We start from the raw sequence: 16,502 nt of genomic DNA, 5'->3' as shown, positions 1-16,502 counted from the left end.
AAGAGTTTAAACGGTAGTGGCAGCAGTTCCTCTCTAAATGTCTTGTAGAATTCAGCAGTGAAGCCATCAGGGCCTGGGCTTTTCTTAGTTGATAAGTTTTTGATTACATTTTCAATTTCATTGGTTGATATTGGGTTGTTCAGAATTTGTAAGTCTTCTTCGTTCAACTTTGGTAATTCATATGTATCTAGGAATCTGTCCATTTCTTCTGTATGGTCCATTTTATTGGTGTTTAGGTTCTGGAAGTAGGTCTTGATGATCCTCTGGATTTCTGCTGGGTCTGTTGTCATTTCACCCTTTTCATTCCTAATTACATGCATTTGGGCCTTTTCTTTCCTTTTTCTGAAAAGGTTGGCTAAGGGTTTGTCAATTTTGTTGATTCTTTTGAAGAACCAACTCTTGGCTTCATTGATTTTTTGTATTGTTCTCTTAGTCTCCATTGCATTGATTTTTCCTCTCATCTTTATAATTTCCTCCCTTGTATGAGCTTTGAGGTTGTCCTGCTCTTCTTTTTGTAGAAGCTTGAGCTTCAGCATCAGGTTGTTTAATTGGGCTCCTTCTGTTTTCCTAATATGTGTATTCACTGCTAGGAATTTCCCTCGTAAGACTGCTTCCATTTTGTCCCATAGATTCCGATATGTTGTATTGTCATTGTCATTTAATTGAAGGAACCCTCTGATTTCTTCTTTAATTTCCTCTGTGACCCATTGGTTATTCAGAAGTGTGTTGTTCAATTTCCATATGTTTATGAAATTTTTTGAATTTCTTTTGCTATGAATCTCCAATTTCATCTCACTATAGTCTGATAATGTACAGGGGATAACTTCAATTCCTTTGCCCTTACTTAAACATGTTCTATGTGTGAGTATGTGGCCTATTTTGGAGAATGACCCATGTATAGCTGAGAAGAATGTGTATTCTGATTTTGTGGGGTGAAAGACTCTGTAAACATCTGTTAAGTTCATTTGTTCAAGAGTTTGATTGAGTTCTAGTATTCATTACTTATTTTTAGTCTAGTTGATCTATCTATGTGTGACAGTGGGATGTTGAGGTCCCCCACTACAATTGTATTAGTGCATATATGACTTTTCATGTCTGTTAGTATTTGTTTTATATAGCTGGGTGCACTAGTGTTTGGTGCATAGATATTTATGATTGTCATCTCTTCCTCTTGGATTCTTCCCTTTACAAGGATGTAGTGTCCTTCATCTCTCTTAATCAGTGTTGGTTTGAAATCTACTTGATCTGCCAAGAGGATACCTACTCCTGCTTTTTTTTGGGTTCCTGTCACATGGAGTATTGTTTTCCACACTTTAACTTTCAGTCTATGAGTTTCCTTTTGAATTAAGTGTGTTTCTTGTATGCAGCATATTGTTGGATTTTGCTTCTTGACCCATTCTGCCAGTCTATTTCTTTTGATTGGTGAATTGAGACCATTAACGTTGATGGTTATAACTGAAATGTATTGACTTGTCATTGCCATGACTTTTTCTTTTTGTTGGGTTCTCCCCCTTTACATTTAATTTCTTGTCATGCCAGATGGGTTCATTCTGCTTTGCTTCCTGGGGTTGTGATCCTCAATGTCTGTTCCTAGGATATTGGGTAAAATTCCTTGGAGTACTGGTTTGGTATTCACAAAGTTCCTACTGTGCTCTTTGTCATGAAAGCATCTTATTTCTCCATCCATTTTGAAAGATAGGTTTGCAGGGTACATCAATCTGGGTTGGAGGATGTTTTCTTTTAGGGCTTGTCACTCCAAGCTCTTCTTGCCTTGATGGTTTGTGTTGAGAAGTCTGCTGTGATTCTGCTGGGCTTTCCTTTGTATGTGATTTGTTTCTTTTCTCTGACTGCTTGGAGAACTTTGTTCTTCTGTTGTGTTTCTGGAATCTTAACAATTATATGCCTATGTGTAGATTTTTTTTGATCAAGTCTATTTGGAGTCCTATATGCCTCACTTATCTGTATGTCAAGTTCTTTTCCCCTGCTTGGGAAGTTTTCTGCCATTATTTCTGTGAAGAGATTTTTTATGTCATCTCCACTCTCTCCTGTTTCTTCATTGAGCCCAATCAGTCTTATGTTATTCTTCTTTGTATCATCTAGCAGCTGCTGTATTGATTTCTCATGTTCCCTTATAATTTTGAAGCAATTTTTCTTTTCCTGGTCACAAATTGCAATCTTATCTTCTATATCTGAAATTCTGTCCTCACATTGGCTCATTCTGCTGTGTACACTTTCAATGGAGTTTTTCATGTCCTGGAAATCTATTTGCATCTGTTTTATTGATTCCATTTGTTTCTTATGTTGGGATTCCTTCATGTTCCTGAGCTCCTCTCTAGATTTATTAATCATGTCTTGCACTAGGGACACAATTTCTCCTGTTATCTGAGAAATTATTTCTGATTTCATTTTTTCCAGATCCCCTTTTGTTGCCAGTTCAGTGGGTCCAGGTGGTTGAGTATCAGAGTGTTCCATCTCATTTCCTTTTGGGTTGCTGTAGGTGATCTGGAAGTCTGGTTTTGAAACTTATTTATGTTTTCTCATTTCGACTGGGGCGGGGGACTGTTAGTGCCTGCACGGATTACCTCCTCTGAGCTGGGTGAGGTGGGACAAGGGCGGGGAGCAGCAGTAAGGTTGGTGACCCAAAAGCCCCTTCCTGTGGGCCAGGAGCAGCGAGACAGAAGGTGGCCCAAAAGCCCTTTCCTCTGGGCTGGGAGCAGTGGGAGGGATGGTGACCAGGAAGCCCCTTCCTCTGGACCAGGATCAGTGGGACGATGGCTCAGAAGCCCCTACCTCTGGGCCGGGAATAGTGGGATTCAGTACCTTGGTCTGGTGGTCTGGTGTCCTGTGCATCTTTGTCGTGTGGAACCAGGTGGCTGCCTGTCTACAGTGGGGTGAATCGGTGTCTTCTGCATGACTCAGGACCTCATTAGGGCATGCACAGACCTGCCTGTCTGCAGCAGGCTGATTCTTCGTGTTGGAAAAATATCTCTCCTTTTGTGTTCTGCCTCTGAATATTTTAGGTGGCATGGTAGTCGGATGATAATTCTTATTCATTAACAATATGGTTAGTGATTTAATGTGAGCTTCAAATAAATCTGAAACTTTAACTGAAATAAATTATTGCTTTCATAGAGCAATTATAAATGGAAGTAGGAGTATGAATACTGAAGGTCATTGGGAGCTTTCTCAAAATATAAAGCCCTCTCTTACAACTTTAATACATCTAATGAGAAGTTATGAAAATAGAAATAAGAGTTTGAAAAATATTCACCTTTGGCTACAATATGCCCTCTTTTCCATTCTGATACTAATTTGTTGTTAATAAGATTGATGATTGAAATATATTTTAAAGAAGATTAGCAAGTTTTGAGAGTTAAAATTTTTTTAAAAAGTTGAAGTAGACAAAAACAAAAAAATAGAAAACAATTTTGAAAGTTATTTATTTATCCTTTCACTTTGAAAATGAGGACCCTGGATCAAAATTGTGTGGGGTCATACAGCTGATTAGTTATGGGGCTTGAGCCAGGTGTGATTTCCTCTCTACTATACCTAACTCCTTATAACTCTACAAAACATAACGCCAATGGTTGATTGACCAAGTCTGAGTCCATGTCACCTAGAGAAATTGGACTATTTTGTTGTAATTTACTGGTGAATTGTGAAAATCTTATCATGTCCTTCTTGGCTGTTCATCTTTGGCGCATATTATGTCACAACCATGTATTGATTTTGTTAACTCAAAGTGGGGACAATTAGCTTAATTAATTATTTAATAAACCATTGTATTTTGTAGTGCCATGAAACCTGGGCACAAACATGGGTCTACTATAGTTTTCTCTCCTCTGAATTGCAATTCATTCTTATGACCACCAATGGGACTTGGCTCCACAGCTCTCAAAAGATCCTGAGGTTTTCTCAAGAACTATGTTTCATCTTTACAGCTTCAGACATTTTATTTAAAAATTGCATCATCTTTTAGATATAGAGAATTGATTACTGTTGAATATTAATAGAGACCCAGGTTCCATTTTCTCCAAGGGTTGTGAAAGGCTATTGTTTAATTATAGTTGTTCTATTGGCAGAAATATGCACCCCTTGTGATGGTTGGATAACTGCAGCAGTCTCAGAACATGCATCTTCTCATGTTTAGATATAACACCAAAGATAACCAATCTGTCTTCCAAAATTTCTAAGAATTTTTTCAAGGAATGTCAGTGGTGCTGATTTGGTCACATGTCTGTCTGTGACAAATTTCTATGAACAGGGGACTATGAAGCTTTGCATGACTTATCCTGACTCAGATACCAGTACTATCCCTAGGCTAGGTTTGAAGACAGCTGCATCAGGACCACATATAGTAAGAGCAGCAAGTGATGGATCTCCATTAGCAATTCAAAATGGACTGGTTTCTGATTAGCCAAAAACTAACAAATGTCTACTTCTCTAGGGAAAGTCAATGAGCCATGGGATGAAAGAATAACAAAACTGAAACTCTTTACTTGGAAAAATGAGGGCTCAGAAACACCTAATGGAAATAAATAAAACTAAACATTGTATAATTGTATATAAATGAACATCAGTACCTCAAATATTAGAAGACCACCACCATTCAAACTTTGAAAGCTATTTTAGTAGTGGTAATTACTTCTTACAGAAAAGGCAATATCTTTATAAGATTTACTTCTACCAAGAGGCCATAGTTCTAAAAATTACACTTAATTAAAAAGACTCAGGAGAGGAGCAGAAGCCCAAAAAAGGTGACGGTGGAGGTGCCATTAGAGCCAAGTTAAAATATTCTCTTTGAAATGTGAAATGCTCCCCTTGACATATCTGCTGTAGTGGACAAAGATTCCCTTGGTAAATAATTTCTGAAAACAAATATCCAATTATTGACTGAAGGCAGCACAAGGAAATATTTGATGGGCTTGTAAAAAATTCAGAGCTTAATATCATGCTGGTGGTTCTACCTAAAATTCAATTAAAGTGGCCCATTTGATGATTCAGCAGCTACACCAAGTAGTAACAATTTCTGGATGCATTGGGATGGATAAGTTTGGGGAGATCCTGAAGAAAAAAGCTGCCAAAGCCCACATGGGTGCTGCTCATTACTATGAGCAGAAAAGAACTTGTGCTGCAACATCACTGGTGGCAACAGTTCACTTATAACAAAATCTTTCTGCTGCCAATTATTATAAAAAGAAAAATCATCTTGATTTGGAGAAAAACTGGACTTCAGTAGAGAAAAGACAGTTTGTTTTGTAACAGGCATTTTTCTTACACTTTCTGTAGAAGCAGTGTTAAAAGTGGCTTACTTCGTTTCTGAAAACAACAGGGTTTTTGCTTTAAATCTGTTTGCACCGTGGACTAGCCAGTTATAGGAGGACTCACTGTTGAAAGTTGTCATATGTTGATGTACTTTTTGGAAATGAGATTGAAAGTGCTACTCTCTCTAGACAGCAAGGCTTGGAGACTTTAAGAAGTAGCTTCAAAGACACAAGTCCCCCCAAAGTAAATTCAAATAGGCAGCAAATCATTATCTTCCCCCAAGAAAGAAATGAAATACAATGGCTACAGAAAGTGCAGTCTTGTGCTCTTCAGTCAAGATCAGAAATTATCGACACAAATGCAACTAGAGATTTATTTGTTAGAGATTTTTCTGTTTCAAATGGTCTATGATGAGCTTCTGACTGAATGCATTTGTGGCTGGCCACTATGCAGCAAGTGTCACAACTAGATAGACTGGCAGCATCTTACCTGAGACCTGAGAAGCCAGACTTCCTGCATAGGACAACAGAACTCCTGAGGCCAGGAGTACAGAACTGCCATGGTTGCCACCTGAATATTCCCACACTGATAAAGAAGAAAATTACCTGCCATCTCTTCTTACTATTATAAGGGTCATTCATTCTTCTTTGAGGGTACAATAATGCCCATAGAATCTTTAGTCTCTCACTTGGTACCTCAGAAATGCCAATTAAACAGGAATATACTATTCCAATAGAAAATTCTAAAATTTCATTTTTAATTTGCAACGTACATGTATTTAGTAAATCAATCAGTTTTTCTACATTCCACTTTGAATGCAGATGTAACTTAGTATAACAAATTTTTAAAAAGAAATTAATACTTCTGGGACTGGTGGCATATGCCTGTAGTCTCAGCTACTTGGAAGGCTAAGACTCTGAGAAGGCTGTGTGCTAACATTCAGCCTGGGCAACGTAGTGAGACCCTATCAAGGAAGGAAGGAAGAAAGAAGACAGAGGTGGGGGTAGAGGGGAAAAGTAAGAAAAACAAAACAAAGAAATTAATCCTCACAAATGAAATTCAGCACACACATGCATAAATGTACCACATATATATTATAAATGGTCAAATAAAGTACAGTAATATTTATCTCACCAAGTTATTAGAAGTGATCTCAGTGTATAATGAAACATTGAATAAATTTTAAAGACTTCAATTGTGATTATTCCATTACCTATGAGTTTGAATAATTAAATAATTTCTCAAATATTAAGTTATATTACAATATTTGAATCATGGCATTCTTTTCATTTATGGCACTCTGTAATTTGACCCAAATAAAAACACTTCATATCGGAAAAGAACGTTCATGGCAGAAAGCCTCAGTTAGTACTGAAGAGAGAGGAGAAAGCATCAAGTTGTACGTCGGAGCTCAGAACAGCCAAGCTCCCAGGCCTCCCTTTGAAAGTCGAGCTAACTGACCCTGTGGAGCAAACCATGCTCTGCTGAGGCTGGGGAGTCCACCAGTCCTGTGAAGCTATTCAATGTAATCAGCGCAGTGGAAATGTTCTTACATGAAGTTTTAAATCCCTGAAAGAGCTCAGGGATTAAACAAAGCAGAGAAATGTAACCAGACTATAATGAAAAAGAAAATGGTTTTCATTGCTTTTTGCCCACATCCAACAGGCAAAAGAAAAATGTGGTTCTGATCTGCATGAGTGAACCAAAAGGGGAAAAAAAATTTCAAAATTCAAGGGAAATTTGCTAGAAACTAAAAACAAACCAAACAAAATGATTGTTTACCAGAGGTATTTATATTCAATTTTATTTTTAAATTTATAATTTAATAATATAAATGTTATTAAAGTATATCATTATGTATATAGAAAGGATTAAATATTATATATTGTTATACATAATTGATTATTTGATAACTAAGGGAACTTTTGCTTCCTTTACACCTGGCTTTCCTGAAACAAAAATTCATAAAGTCTCTGAATCATTTACTGTGGTTTGTTTCATCAAAAAAGCTAGAAATTCTTATGAGTGTAAATGTGTCCTTTGAGAAGGCTTTTGTTCTCTTTTCTTTTTCCTAGGGTATTACTGTGCTTTCTTGGTAATTGAGCCACTAAGGAATAATGAAAGAATGATCTACTTTAAGGATTTGTGGCTCATTATAGGCACTGAGGGACAAAGTTGCAGCAAAAAGTCACAGTGAGATTTGGTTTTTCTTCATGTTCTGTCACAAATAAGACTAGAAACTACATGGAACAAAACTTTCCTTTGTAGGTTATGCAAAAAGAAAAAGCATAGATAATATGTATTTACAGCACACAAAATGTTTTCAGGGACATCAGGCATGGTTGTAAATTTTGCTGACACATTTTAAAATAAGATACTTTAAAAAAATTGACCATTTCTAGAAGTTCAGTATCTATAAACCCAAGATACTTTTTTAAAAACTGGGTTGGGGGGTCAGAGTGGGGGAAGCTGCTTAATTTGTTTTTTACCTCTGTCTATTGACAATGATCAAACATATGACAACGTGAGTAAAGCTAGGAAGGTCTTTGCTCATTCACTTATTATTTAATGTGATATTTTGTGCTCCAGAAATATAACACCAGACAAGATAAAGTCTTTGCCCAGTGGGAAGTCCAGCGGGAAGGCAGAAATTAAATTATGATGGTGATAAGTGACAAAAGTAGAAACAGGAGTGTGACTGAAGTGTCCCACTGGGTACCAAACTGCTCTGAGGTGAAAGCAATAGCACTGGGACTCATCTGGAAGAAAGAGGTAAGTGAAGAGGTGAAGGTGGTGAGGGAACAGACTCCTGACAGGAAGGAACAGGGCAACACTGTAAGCGGAGGCAACTGCTTCTCTGAAGGCTCCAGGACGAGGATGGGGTGAGAGCAGGGTCTGGAGTGGAGACAGAAGCAGGGGCAGAACCCTTGAGTCCTGAAGGCTTAAGGATCTTAATCTTTATAAACCAAGAATAATCGACATTCATGGGAGAGGTTTTGAAAATTACATACCTTTGTCATATATGTTTTTCATATAATACTTATATAATATTTATAAACTTTATATGTGTTTATATTTGTACTGAAGAAAGGAGAGCTTTACATATATATTTATATATTAGTTTGAGGAATCAACCTGGAAGGTATACACAGCAGAGATATAGGAGGACCCTTTGGGTATTTATTACTGTAATTCAGAAAGTAGACAGTGGTGATTCTGCATATCAGTGATAGCAAAGATGATAGAAATAGGAGAACTTGAAAGATATTTGGGAGGCAGAGTCAAGGATATATTGGGAAGAGTAAACGAGGTACAGTGAGAAATGACTCCCCTGTGTCTAGACTGGATGGGAAGGTGGGAGGAGAGTTCTTGACATGGGGACTATCGAGAGCAGAGGATGCTTTAGGAGAAAGATTAAGTTCAGTTCTGGAAATATCATTTGTGTTATATCCAAGTGGAGATAAGGATTTAGCAGTTAATCACTTGGGTCTGGAATGCAGAGGCAAAGTCTAAACTAGATATACTTGCAAGTTCAATAAACACAAAGTTTTACCAGTCACTAAGCCCTTTGTAAATACTGAATTATTTAATCTTCCTAACAATTCTCTGAGGCAAGTACAATTGTTAAATTTATTTGTATTTTTAAATTTTATTTTATTTATTTTATAAGAAAACTGACACTCAGAATTATTAAAATCTTCTAGGGAGGCATATAAAGCCAGGAGTCAAACCAAGGTAGTCTGTCTCCAGACTCTACACTACTTTTTTATACTAAGGATTGAACCCAGGGCCGTCACACTGAGCTGGATCCCTACCCTTCCTTTTGCTTTTTATTTGTCAGACAAAGTCTCACTAAGTTGCTAAGTTGCCTAGGATGGACTTGAACTTGAGATCCTCTGTCTCAGCTTCTTGAGTAGCTAGGATTACAGGCAATGCAACCATGCCTAGTTCAGATTCCACTCTCTGAAACACTAGGCTGCCAGACTACATAGGATCTCAATGAGTGCAGATGAGTTTGCCCAAGGAGAGGCAAGAGAGTAGGACCCTAATGAATTTAGTAGAGCAGAGAGAACTAGCAGAGGGGACTTACCACTTTCATATAATTCATAAGAGTCACTTGCCTCCAAAATGTCTGTCCAGCAAGGCTGCCACACTTTCAGGTCAGCAGAGCCTATGGAAGAGTCAGATCATTCATCTCCATTTCTCTGGACACCTTTACTACCTGGCTCTGTCTCAGAGATTTATCCTGTCTGAAAACCCAGAACAGACCTACCATACCACTCTCCAGGCTCTGAAAAGCTGGCTAACTCTTTTGCCAATAGCTTGACTTGTATTATTTTTAGTGAAATATCATGTAACAAGCTGCCCCTGAAATATATCCAACCCAGAATGCTGGCAAGAAAAAGATTTTAAAAAAGAAGAAGAAGAAAGCTTGAGGTGGAAAGAGACAGTAGAAAAGGAGAAGGAAGTTGGGGATTTAGCTCAGTGGTTCCAGTGCCTGCCTCACAAGTGCAAAGTCCTGAGTTTTATCCCAGGTACAAAAAAAAAAAAAAGGGAGAAGGAATAGTGGAAAAGCAAAGACTAAAAAAATAGAAACAAAAATAATTGAGGAAAGACCCTGATCTTTTAAGTGAGAAAGCTGAAAAATCACTAACACATTTCAGTCCATCTTAATCTCAAGGAACTTCAACCTACCTGTGACTGCATCTTTTTAAAATAAGGAAATGCCCAGTAGAATTTCATTATGGAATTTCATCAGAAAACAGTGTGTGAAGTGGTAGTCAGGGGCACAGGTGCAGGGACCAGTGACTTATGTGTGGGTTCTGGCTCTGTCACATGTTAATTGTGTGACTTTTGGAGCCCACTCATCAGTGGCTTCAGATTCCCTGTCTGTAAAATGAGTATGATGATAATGATGATAATGTCGCCTTCAGATAGATCTTATGAACAATTGAAATGGCCTCTGACACATGGTATAGCAACTACTCAAGAAACTTTTGTTAATTGTCTGAAATCACTATCAATATGGTGCTTTCATAGCATGTTGCTAAAGGGATCTGAAAAGACTCAGCACTTCTTACTATAATAATAATAAGAAGATTAAAGGAAGATTTTTAAAATTTAATTTGAACTTTGCCTCTTTGTTGAAAAAATTTGGTATTTGTCATAGGGATTTGATTTGATTCAGTGTTGGAATGTGGATCAGCATCTCTGTAAATCTGCTGACTTTCTGTTTGATGTTGGAGCTTGAAGCCACAAAGCAGACTGGCAAGAAGGAAAGATGGATGCTATGTAAGGAGAATAACAACAGCTTGTCACCCACAGGGTCTAGAGCCCACCCACAAGGTCAGATCTTGAGACCTCTGACGACTGTCTTGCAGAAGTGGAGCCCCTTACTCTGGAGCCCAATACACACATGGCCCAGGAATCAGGCAAGCTGAAGAAGACCCAAGAGAAAATGAGCAGCCAGAGACCTTTCTGCTGCCTTATGACAGTGAGCTGAGCTAGAAGACAGAAAAAAACATGCACAACCTACAAAATGATTACTTCCTTGCTCTCCCTTCACACATCCCACTAGAATCCATTTTGTGACCTCTCCCAACTGGAAGAGAACAGGAAAGGAATTCTGAGAAACACTTTGCAGTGTAGGTCATTGGTGGTGAACCTATGGCACATGTGCCACAGTAGACTGTATCGTTGAAAGCTCCAAAAGGTTCGTCATCACTGGCCTAGGTGATTGTTGACATGTTACAAAGCCACCAACTGCTATTACCAGTCTTTGCTAAACTGATCCTACACACAGCACTGTGTCAACTGCTTTATATGCCTTATTTCATCTCTTTCATCACAGCCCCACAAGCCTACCCATCTGTTGCAGTTGAGTAAACTGACCAAGAGAATTCTATCCTGAGCCACTCAGCCAAGGTCAGATTTGTGAGATTTATTCATAAATGTTGAAGCATACAGCTAAGTTTTGGAATCAGTGTTTGTATTAACCAGTTTTCTATCTCATTAGAATTGTCCTCCCAATAGCTCAGATAGTAATTCCAACAGATAATCATCCTTCAATTTTTATCATTGCTCTTGTTAAAAATAATACGGCAGATGTACCTAATGATAATATTACACTCTTAAAATCTTATGAAAATAGAATACTTTTTAAAGGCAATGCTTATATATAAATATTATTCTCTGAAAAAATTAAATAGACAATGCCAAGTAGAATTATTCCTTATGGTCAAATTATTTTTTCAAAAGGTATAAATTAATTTTAGTTGCATTCTAAATGGAAACCATAATGAGTGTGCCATCATTTTATATGTGAGCATGTAATTTACATCAATTTGCACTAAACATAATCAGAATTTAAGTGAAAATCATCAGTATCTCCTAGAGTAACCAATGTCTGTGAAACTGAGATTCCTGCAGGCAAACATGGATGCCACTCATCCAAAAAAAATCCCAAATCTAGTAGTTATAAGCTAATTATAAAGAAAATATGGGATAATTGTTGAGTAAAATATTGATTTTCCTGTAGATTATAGCTACGTCTTATAGACATCATGTAAAATGTAGCTCCCTGAAGTCACCAGAGAGTGAAGGGATCAGGCAAACTCATCAGTGGTTCATGCTTATCGGAAAGGACTTGTAGAGAGCTTCCATTTTGTACTTTTGCCCTGAGAACAGGTAGAGCCACTGGGGAGTCAGAGACAGTAGGGGCATTAGTGGAGGAAATGTAATCTTTTTATCCTAGGAACCCAGAAGACTGAATTTGAGGAAACCAGTCACTTGGGAATTGGGAGAGTGGAAGAATGTGAGGGAAAGAACCAGAGTGAGAACCTCTAAATTCTGTCCACTTTTATTCTCAGTAATTCTTGAACCACATATGTGCAAACCAGACTAGTAGATCCAAAGGAGTAGGGGAAGTGGGAGGGGAAGGGGAAAGGAAAGAAGAGAAAGGAAAAATTATGAGAAAAGAAAAAAATGGAAACAAAGTCTATGTAAATAGGGAAGGGTGGAGGGGTGAAGGGCGCACAGGTAATGGGGGAAAAAATAAGAACCAAGATATATCATGTACAGGTACAAGCACCCAATGATAAATTTAAATGTATTGTATACCTAAAATGTACCCATAAAAGAATTTAAGCAAAAAAATGCTAGTAATGACAAATAATATGAATTGAATTTGGAGATGCTACCGAAGAAATGGAGTTTTCAACAGTACTGAGAATATGAAAGGGAAAATGTAATGAAAGTAATATTGAAAGAGCTTCTCAAAATGGAGTCAGAGACCATATCAAAAAGGACTTATCCACAGTTTCAGCTGCAGCCTGCAGTGTGAGCTTTGGCCACCTCTACCCTTTGAAGTGCAGGTATCTACAACAACCTAAACTACCCTACCTGGACAATTACATTGTGCCCAGAGGCCCAAGGTGTATCTCAAGAAGTTATCAAGTCTTGTTTTATGGACATTTCCATTCTGTTCATATATTTTGCTTTTAATGTTCATTAGACATGTAGCCCCTGTTCCCTCCCAGTGTATAATCTCCACCGTTCTTGCTTTTCTTGGAACACTAATTCAGAGATACCTGAGCTTGTGTCTCCCGAATGGCTAGTCCAAAAATGCCAAAATAAAGCCATTTTTTCTCACAATTTCTGAGTTTGGTTTGCTTAGCAGTACAAACCAAGACAAAAAAATCTTTTCTAAAGCAAAATAACATTTATCAGAGCAAAGCATCAGAAGCCAGGCACTACAACATAACATTCACATACTCTGATTATGTCCCTATTATCTGAAAAATGAAGAACCAGGATTATACTCTTAAGAAAAACTAACAAATAAAATAAAATTAACTTTAAAATAATCCCAATATTGACCAAGTAGACAATGATTTTATAGTTACTATCTTGCCTCTGCAATGAAGTTTTATTTAAAAGTTCAAAATAAAAGAAGGAATTGGATAGAAAAATTAAATCAATAAAGAATCAAATATAAATACTAAAACTGAACAATAATATTGAAAATAAAAAAATATTAACAGATGAGCTTAAAAGTATGGCAGACCAGAGACCAGAATATGGCATCCCAAAATATGTTTCTTTGGCATAAGGACTCTTGAGCTGAAGTCAGTTAAGAAGCAGACTAGGAAGGGTCTCTGCCTGCCCCCGATTTAGTTAAATGCAAGGTGTAAATTTACAAATAAAAACACGTTCCATTTCTCCTGTCTACCTGAAGAACAAAGATTAACTGTTGAAATTCTGGGTTTGCTTTGCATTTTTAAGGCATAGTCAGGAGCTGGAATGGAGTTAGTGAAGATCTGAGTGGTAGCCCTGATGGCAGAACACTTGCCAGGGGCAAGATGTTGTAGCGCTGTGTTCACATAAAGAGCAGGTTTTATTTGGAAATGGAAAGCCATTGTAGACTTTCCAGGAAAGGTTTGATAATGCCCCAATTGATGTTTATAATGGTACATAGTTCTATTAGACTAGCTCAAAATTGAGGAGGGCTAGAAATTTGTGTATGACAAACTAGTGCAAACCACGTGCAGGGAAGGTGGAGAAAAACCTCTAAGTCTGTACTGAAGCTTGAATTTAGAAATGTGGTCTAAATGTGGAATTCAAATAAATCCTACCAAACCTCTTAGATTCACTCACATTCTCCCTCCTGCATGAAGTCTTTCTTTTCTTACTACTACATTCAGAGTAATTTATTACCTGTGAAATCCTCACCATCTCTGATCATTTATAGAGCTGACTTTATTACTGTCTTATAATGAAATGACTTTCATATCAGTGTCATCCTAAACTGTGTCTGGTTTCAGCAGGAAATTGTACAATGATCAATTAGTGATGTCTGCCGTGGGTGAAGAGACTGTGATGTATACTACCACCCTATCGCTTGTTTTCTGAACACTGTTACATGTTGTGCAAATGTTATCTTATTGCATTCCTAAACAACTCTCTGAAATAGATATTTTCTCCATTTTGCAGACAAGAAACCAAGTTTCTGAGAGTATGTAAAAGTTTCTCAGAGTCGCACCCTCTAGAAACCATGCAATTGGGTTTCAAAATCTGAACTTCTCTCAGAACACTATCATCTCTTTATTTACCTTTTAAAGACTACTCAGGCTTGCCCAGTTCCTGGGAAGTGCTTGGCACAAAATATGTTCCTAATAAATGCTTCTTACAGAGTTAACAAAGGAGAGATATGCCAAATTGGCATGAAGGAGTCTAAAGTAGGGAAGTTTGTTTGTTTTTTTCTTAAGAAAGATTTCAAGCTGAGGATAAATCTGACTCATCATGTCAGAAATTTTTAAAAGACAGCAATGTTTGAAAATTAAGTATGTATTAGTCTGTAGTTCAGAGTACATTGTGACTAGATAAACTGTCCTTCAATGATTAATTATCGTCTGCAGTACACAAAATATAGCAATATAAAAAGTCATATGATAATCAATCTACAATTTTTTCATGGGTGAAAAATGTCATCAAATGAATATTTGACCATATAAACTCACTGGCTTCAAATTCTTTATTGAGTTATCATGCATATTGTTTTAACCAGAGTTCTCCAAAGAGACAAAACCACTAGGATAGACACAGAGACATATGACTAGAGATTAATTAGGAGAATTGGCTCATGTTTTTATGAAGGCTGAGAAGTCCCTAACAAATTTGAAACAAAGGAATCTAGTAGCATTACTGAATCCAAGTCTGAAGGGCTCAGAACCAGGGAAATGAATGGACTCTAAGGCCAAGGTCAAAGGCTTGGGAGCCCGCTGGGGGTAGGCATTGTGCAAGTCCCAGAATCCAAAGGCCTGAGAATATGGAGTTCTGATGTCTATGGGCAGGAGAAGGGTATTCCAACTCTAGAAGCCAGAGGGGCAGAATTTCCCCTTCCTCCACTCTTTGTTCCATCTGGGATGCCAGTTCATGGAATGATGTCTGTTTACACTGAAGGTGGGACTTTCCCACTCAGTCCACTAACTCACATACCAGTCTCCCTGGAAACACTCTCTCAGACATACCTAGGACAGACAGCCCAATCATTCTAATCACATGCCAGACCACCCAGCCAGCAGAAGAGCGGTGGACTCAGTGCCTCTGAGGCACTGAGAATAATTCATGCTGTGCCAGCTATCTGGGTACCCCTTAACTCAACCGAACCATCGCACATACCAAAGTCCACAGTTCAGCCCTAAATGTTCTCCATGATCTGATAAATGTATAGTCCATCCCTAAACTCACCCATCTGATTAGGTTCCCTTCAGTCACACTAAGTCACTTAAAGCTTTTATACATATCATGAAGCTTTACATCTCTTTGACTTCATATGCATTATTGTCTATCTCCAAATGGATTTTTATCTTTCTCTATTCTTCAACACTAACTTAAAGCCTCATCTCTTATTGAAACTGCTTTTCAATCCCTTGAGCCAGTTAAGAGTCCCTCATCAAGGCATCTTTTTCATTTTAACAGTTTGTGGCATTTTCACTCTCTTCTAACCATGAGCTTTTTCAAACACAGATCATGTGTTATTTTTTAACTATATTACCAGACATATTACCTGTTTAATAAATTTCAATCAAAGCTTAATAATTTTTGTAATTAATTAATATTATTTGGTAGTGAGAGACACCTGAGTACAAAGGAGGTAAGGAAAAGATCACTATTTGTGGTTAGTATGGGGCTTGGAGAAGTCAACTTTTCTATGAGATAAGGTAGTGTGTCTCCAAGTTTATATTACTCAACCTGGTATAGAATACAGTGTTTATCAAATGACATTTCTTTGCTTTACTTGTTTGTATTTGTTGGTGGGGATTTTTTTGTTACTTGATGAGTCATGATGAATAAAAAATATACAAAACTAATATAAATCACTTTCAGCATGGCTAAGAAAAATATTTCATATGCAATATCCATTCTCATTGTCTTCTTCCTATGTATTCTTGAATAATGCCAGGATAACTTTGAAATTTCCACTTAGTGGAACCACAGATGGAAATGACCTGGGTCACTGAGTCACTGCTTGGAAGAGAGCTACTGTAGCGCTGCCCCATTGGAAACATTCTCAGAGGATAGGAAGGAGTTGAGATTTGAGGGTTATTTATTATTTATAGGAAATTATGCCACTGTGCTTGACTCATTATTCTTATATGAGATTCTGTAGACATTAGAAAATGAAACTTTGAGGACTTAAGGGAAAATCATTCAATTAAGTAGCACTTATCTAATTT

General features: G+C 37.4%; 1 pseudogene; it reads left to right on the top strand.

Moving 5' to 3' along the window:
- The first annotated feature begins 4,793 nt into the window (after window positions 1–4,793).
- On the top strand, window positions 4,794–5,738 carry LOC101707065 (adenosine kinase-like; annotated as a pseudogene).
- Window positions 5,739–16,502: the final 10,764 nt, after the last annotated feature.

Source organism: Heterocephalus glaber, unplaced genomic scaffold (assembly GCF_053883595.1).
Source record: "Heterocephalus glaber isolate CG9 unplaced genomic scaffold, H.glaber_assembly_v1.0 deba00001569, whole genome shotgun sequence".
NCBI lineage: Eukaryota > Metazoa > Chordata > Mammalia > Rodentia > Bathyergidae > Heterocephalus > Heterocephalus glaber.
The sequence above is the reverse complement of the archived record's forward strand: the minus strand, read 5'-3'. Positions and strand labels throughout refer to the sequence as shown.